This window comes from Pinus tabuliformis, chromosome X, assembly GCF_031772625.1.
Source record: "Pinus tabuliformis cultivar Carrire ecotype Pingquan chromosome X, CPIR1, whole genome shotgun sequence".
NCBI lineage: Eukaryota > Viridiplantae > Streptophyta > Pinopsida > Pinales > Pinaceae > Pinus > Pinus tabuliformis.
In genome coordinates, this window is record NC_142308.1 from 751,409,615 (window position 1) to 751,416,209 (window position 6,595).

Here is a 6,595-nt window from a genome sequence, read left to right on the forward strand (position 1 = left end):
CATACAAGAATCTAGATAATCTGATGGAATAAACAAAGCTGTTGAAGACAAAAAATCACATTCAGAAATTTCCACCAAAAAATTGTTTTCCTTTAAGCATTGTTAAAGGGATATATTTAAATGCCCTCAATTCTCTGCACAATAGATTCATTTGTTTTCTTCTATTTAATATTACTCATTATATGAAATAAAGGTCCAGAATTTTATGAAGAAAGGCTTACGAAAGCTCACACTATTGTACTTTCACACTTTTCTCAATAGAATAGCTGGAACATTGTTTTTGGAATTTTCAGAAAGAATTTTGATAAGTTTCACTACTGTACTCCTGGAATCATCTTTGTGAGAAAGACTAAACTACTGCTAGTTATTTTATGAGTTGGGCAACGTGCATCTGGTATTTCTATCTTTGTGCCTTTGTTTTGTTCATAAATAAATAGTGAATTTATCTTTCTAGATTGCTTATTACATGGTATTTCTACTCTTCTCTACAGTTCATGAATTCTTAAAGGCACTATTATATAAATGGTTTAGAGTTATCAGATAGAGGAGAAGACTCAGATCTGAAGGATTATTGAGGATTTTTCTTTCGCACTCTAAATTATGTTTTGATGGGTAGAGTTCGTACTATTACAGCTCTAGCTTTAAAAGCAGAAGTTCAAGCATTGTAAAACACTGTTGGAGACCAGAGTGAGAGAAATGCATTTAATAAATTGGTATTTTTAATACTAGTTTCATTTTATAATGGTAGGAATGTGTCACTTTATTCATATTTGTGCACTATTGTTAGTATGAGTAATTTGTCTCAACCATATGGTATTATTTATCTCTACTCTTATGTGTCGAATTCTGATTTCTGAGTAACTATTTACTCAAAATCTATCTTTTAATATCAATTTAACAAATAATGATATGGTGTGAAATATTTCCTCATATTCTTGTTTAATTATTTGAATTATTGATTTAACAATCAATATCATTTTTTGAACTACTCCCTTAATGTTATTGGTTGAATATTTCAATTAAGAGGTCTCTAAATAGAATATGTTTTGGTATTCATAGTGTCATTTAATTGAACTATTTCGTTAGCTTTATATTCATTATAATCCAAACATATTTAAATCCCAAATCATTTAAATATATTGCTCTCGATTGGGTTAGATCTATATCTGCCTAATTGAGATAGGATTAAGATTTAGTTCATTTTTCTTGCATTTTAGAATTAGTTTGCGTTTAGATTAATTCTACATTTCTAGGAGACCTATTTTGAGGCAATACTTTAGATTGGTTAGGTTGTGCCACAAAGACAACTTAAGGATCATTCTTCTTGCCCAGTCAGCTCGAATAATTGATCTGTGGCCCTATATATTAGCAATTAGAGATCTATTTAAAGATGATAGCAGTTGGGAGAATGTAACTGGACCTAATTAAACCAGTTGGAGGCACTATCACAAATAAAAGAGGAGTTTTTTCAAGGTCTGAACTGGGTTGTTATCCCCAATGTCGTGGTAGTGATTTTCGAGGCCTCAATAGGGACTATAGCCCCAACACCTTTAAATAAGAGACATATCTTGGTTTGTAAAGACTTTTTGATAAAATGGGTAGAAGATAGGGATGTTTCTTCTTCCACTGAAAAATTTGTTGTTGATTTTTTATTTACTAAAATTTTCACTCGATTTGGTGTACCATGAGAAATTGTTATTGACAATGGACCACATTTTGTTTCTAATCTAGTGAAAGGAATTGTATAGCAATACAATATTTGGCATAGGAAATCTACACCATACCACTCGCAAGAAAATGGCTAAGTAGAATCCAAAAATAAGGTGATTGAGTTCATCCTTACAAAAACAGTAAATATCCATAAAAAGGATTGGGAAAGAAAGTTATCAATTGTGACCCTATAGAACCACTTGGAGGAAGAATACATGCCACACACCTTATGAGTTGGTGTATCGGAAACAGATTTTTTCACCAATCGAATTCCAGATTAAAACTTTCAAGACTGTAGTCAAGTTGGTATTAAACCTCTCAGAGGCACAACATCAGTTCATTTTGTAGATAAGAGAATTGGATGAGATAAGATCGGATGTTGTACAACAAATAATTTTGATTCAACAAAAGTGCGGTAAATGGCAGGATAATTTAATCAAGAAAAAGAAGTTCCAATCGGGCAACTGGGTGATTCTCTATAATTCAAATCTGAAGAATTTTAAAGGGAAGCTCACACTAGTAGATAATGGTGAAATTAGTGACTAGGTGACTAAAAGCATTAGTCACCACAACTTTTCCAAGTGAAATACTACCAAAAATTAGCAATATTAAGAGACCCAAATAAAAATGACTAACATAAATGACTAATTTAGTCCCGAGTTAAAATATATGGCTAGATAATAGGTAATACTACTAAAAATGACTAACATGAATCAATAATTTATTCTAGGAACAAAAGTATGACTACCTAACAAAAACTAAAATAATATGAATTGATCATTTATGTTAGTCATTTTAATTGCGTCACTTCAACAATCTAAACTTACAAGTCATAGGGGATTCAAAGGTTGTTTTATATTGGATCAAAAGTTATAATTCCTTGTACACTTCTTTATTGGATCAAAGGATGATTAAAATTATAGAGGTTATTAGAATATTTTTGGTCATATCATTTTATCACATCCACAGGGTATCAAATTCAAAGGTTGACAAATTATCGAAAAGGGGAGTGGGCCAACACATCCTTTTGTAACACGACATGATCACCTATATATGTTGCAACAACCTTTCCAACTTATTTAGTTGGTTGCACATATATTTCACATTTCTTCTTCGTCTTGCAAAGTGGTAGTGCTAAGGAGAGTGTATGAACTTTGATCAAAGAATTTTCACTTAGTACCTCTACCAAATTTGCTTTGTGCAACCTATCAAATGTCTTATGTTTTCTTCAAAACTTCTCATGGTTCTTAAATTACTTTCTAAACCTCTAGTTGAGACTACAACCCTCCAATGTATCTAATTATTCAAAATCTTCAACCTTTGTTAGAGTCTTCCTAGACGTTCACTCATACCTGATGTAGAACCTAACGTCACTAGCATCTTGAATATGCATGTTCATTCCCTATTTTAATGCTTCATTGAAACCACATTATCAGACTACTTAAAGTGAAATGTTCATGTCTTAAGGAAAAACACCTACTTTTCTTATAACAACCTAAACTATGTGAATGACTAGGAGAGAACTCCATTTTCTCAAGATGAAAACATATGGTCTTACAACCCCATTGGCACAACAAGTTGAATATATTTAACCTAAATAAAGACATGTATTCTACTCCTTCCAAATTTGTCATATGAATTTTAATAAACTAACACTTGTTTTTAACTATTAAATCCATTTACTATACACTCTATTTTATATTTACCTAATTAATATGAAAGAACACCTAAATGCTTTCAATACAACTAGGTTAAAAGCACTTGTTTCCTTCCAACATCTCACATTTTTCCTCCATTAACATTAGTTAAAAAAAATCATTACATAAAAACATACCTTTAAAATTGAATTATTTTTATTTTTATTATTATAATAAATACCACCTAATATCTCAACCAAAAACTTGTGGAATCCTATTAGTTTCTCAAATACAAATAAAATATGTAAAAATGTAAATAAAATATTGTATCTAATTTTTGAACATTGGAAAATTTAACACTTTTTAAAAATTTAAACTTCAATTTTGCTTTAAAATATCCCTCCCAACTACAAACTTTTCACAATGTGGGAAAATGACATCCCAATAAATTTTTCATAATGAAGGAAAATGACATGCGAGAGAGTTGTGAATTATGGTTTTACTACCAGCAGACGCAATATCAAAAGATAATATTGAATCTTCAGCGGAAAACCCAATATCGAATGCTACCATCTAATCTTTAGTCCATTGATCACGACAAATGCAATATCGAATAAATCAAATCTTCATGGATAGGAAGTGATTCTGGTGGAGGATACTCAGGACTAGATTTGTTCACATTATACTTTAGCATTTGGACGTAGCTAGCGATATTTCTCTATCTTTTGGCCTCACGTATCTCTCTTATCTTCATCATGGTTGCAGGTAAACATTGTTCACCTTTTTTCTAAACTACTATCCAAGTTAAAATACCATCAGAATAGGAAATTACAATGAAACTTGTGCAAAGGAGCATGATTTTTGGCCTCAGAAATCAGTGATGGAGTTCAGTCCAAGAATGATGCAGGTGTGCTTGTTGTATGCAGTTTGATCCAAAGTTTAGGTCACGTGATCGACTCCGAGAGAGTCTCAGTTCTATCAACCAACTTACAGAGACTGTGTTTAGTGCCAAATAACTAAAATTCCATAGCTCTATAGGAAATAAGGCAACTCTGGAGGGTTTTCCAGATCTAGGAACCATTATCATTCAAAAACGCAGAGAAATATTCTTCTTGTCGTTGGCAATATCTATCTTCCTGAAGCAGTTGTCCTCTTCTCGATATATTCAAAACACGGTGAGTCATTCCCAGCTTTAAGTTCATATTTAAAAGAACGAGACTACCTATTGTTGGGAAAAGTATCCATTCGGAATGCCCCTATCCCACTCTAAGGTGTGATAGTGCCTTAGCAACAAACAAGGAAAACTAATTGAGTATTTCTTCTTTATGAAATGTAAATGAGGAGAAAGGATGTAACTAACCTGTGTCTTCTGCTAGTTTGTTGATCCAATCACTCCTCTCTTCAGTGGCTCTCAGCTCCTTGCTCCTTCACCGGCCCAGCTTCACCAAATTCTTGCAAGATCACAAGAGAGAGAAACTACACGAAGATATAGATATACATTCATAAAAAGCTCAAGATCAGATTAAGCTAAACATGTAAGCATAACAAAACATCATTGGTACACAACATGTAGGAGAAACTCAAATATTTTATTGATAGAATAAGAAAGTCCAAGAGGAGATACAACCAAGTGAGTTACGATCCAACATCTACCTCCCAGCAAAGGAATCCCCTCTTCTCCTCCAACAAAGCATAAATCACCCAATGTACTAATCTCAATCTCAAACCAACAGCAATTCTCTGCAAAGTACAAAATTCCAGCCTCCTGAACCTCTGGGTGAGAGATCCATATATAGATGTAAGCAGAGAGGATGAGTCAGCTTATGTTTTGACTTGTGGCTTCTCTCTGTTAGTTCTTGCTTCCACTTGGAGGTTGAGAGCCTCTTACTCATCACTAGTCAAATTCATTGAGGCAAGTGTCATTGGAGAAGATTCTGGAAGCTTCCAGGGTCTTTCCACCTCGTTGAATGAGTTTGCCATTTGTCATTTCCCACTCAGTGCACCCTGGTAGTGCTTTTAGGTGCGTTGCAACGCACCCAGCTAGTGTACTGGGGTGCACTGCAACGCAGGTAGCTAGAAGAGCTTCCGAATTGATCCTGAATTGACTGATTTTGAGTTGTTTTTGGTGGAGAACTTCTGGGAGAAGTTGTCATTGGTTGACCTTGTTCCTTTAGGGGCAGGAACAAATCTTTTAGGGACTTTGGATCCCTTGGATTATGGACATTTCATGCTCAATGCTGTAAGGCACAAAAATGTCTATAACAGTTGCCCCCTAAAGTGTGAGGTCGTTTATCGGGTGAAATGATTTATTAGGAGGATCCGAAGTTCTTTCAATGTTGGGAGGAGACCTGTAATAAGATACAATACAATACATTATTTTTCATACTGTTTTCATGATCTAGCTGAGGCGGGCATTCCCATGCTCAACTTTATAAATTCATTTTATGTACATAGGACAGACAATCGTCTGATGGTAGACTGATGATTTTGATGAAATCATCATCCTTTTGGTAGGATGATTATCTGTGCTGCAATGTTGTACATGTCAATGTCTTTATTTTTTTTGAATATATATCGCAGCTCGGATGGATGAAACTAGATCCGAGGTCTTCAATCTCGTCCGATCTTCACTCTATGTACAAGTCGATCCATGTGAGAAATGCTCTGAAGTCGAACATGGAAAGACATCGCTTGATTACCAGTCAATGATGTAAACCGTTAACAAGCGCGAGAGGAATCACCGATAATGATAATGACCCTCAAGGTACTGCAGTACAATTCACGTGGTGAGAATAAAGGACTTGGCATCGAACGCCACGCAAAATCTTTCGGTCGAAGTTCATTGATGTATACCTGTCGCCGGAAGTGAGAAACTTGCCATTGAGGCATGCAAGCTTCAAAGTACTGAAGGGGGTGTTCCTAGATCAACTTCCTGGATAATGAGCTGATGTTGACAAGAAGTGATCCGTCAAAGGAGGGCATTGATGTATCCCACATTAGTGACACGGAACAGAGCAAATGATTTTGATGGAGGTGAAGACGATCTGATGATATATGGTTTAGGGTGGCGGTCATGAAAGAATGAAGGATAATGTATGGTAGTGGACGGGACACGGTTGACTTCTCTGGATGACTTCTCTTGAACATATCAGCGACACTTATGTGATGGATTGGTAGCATTTACCCCAAAGGTGGATGGTATGGTGAGACCATGGTGATGTGACTGGTGAATGAAACAACCCAACCCG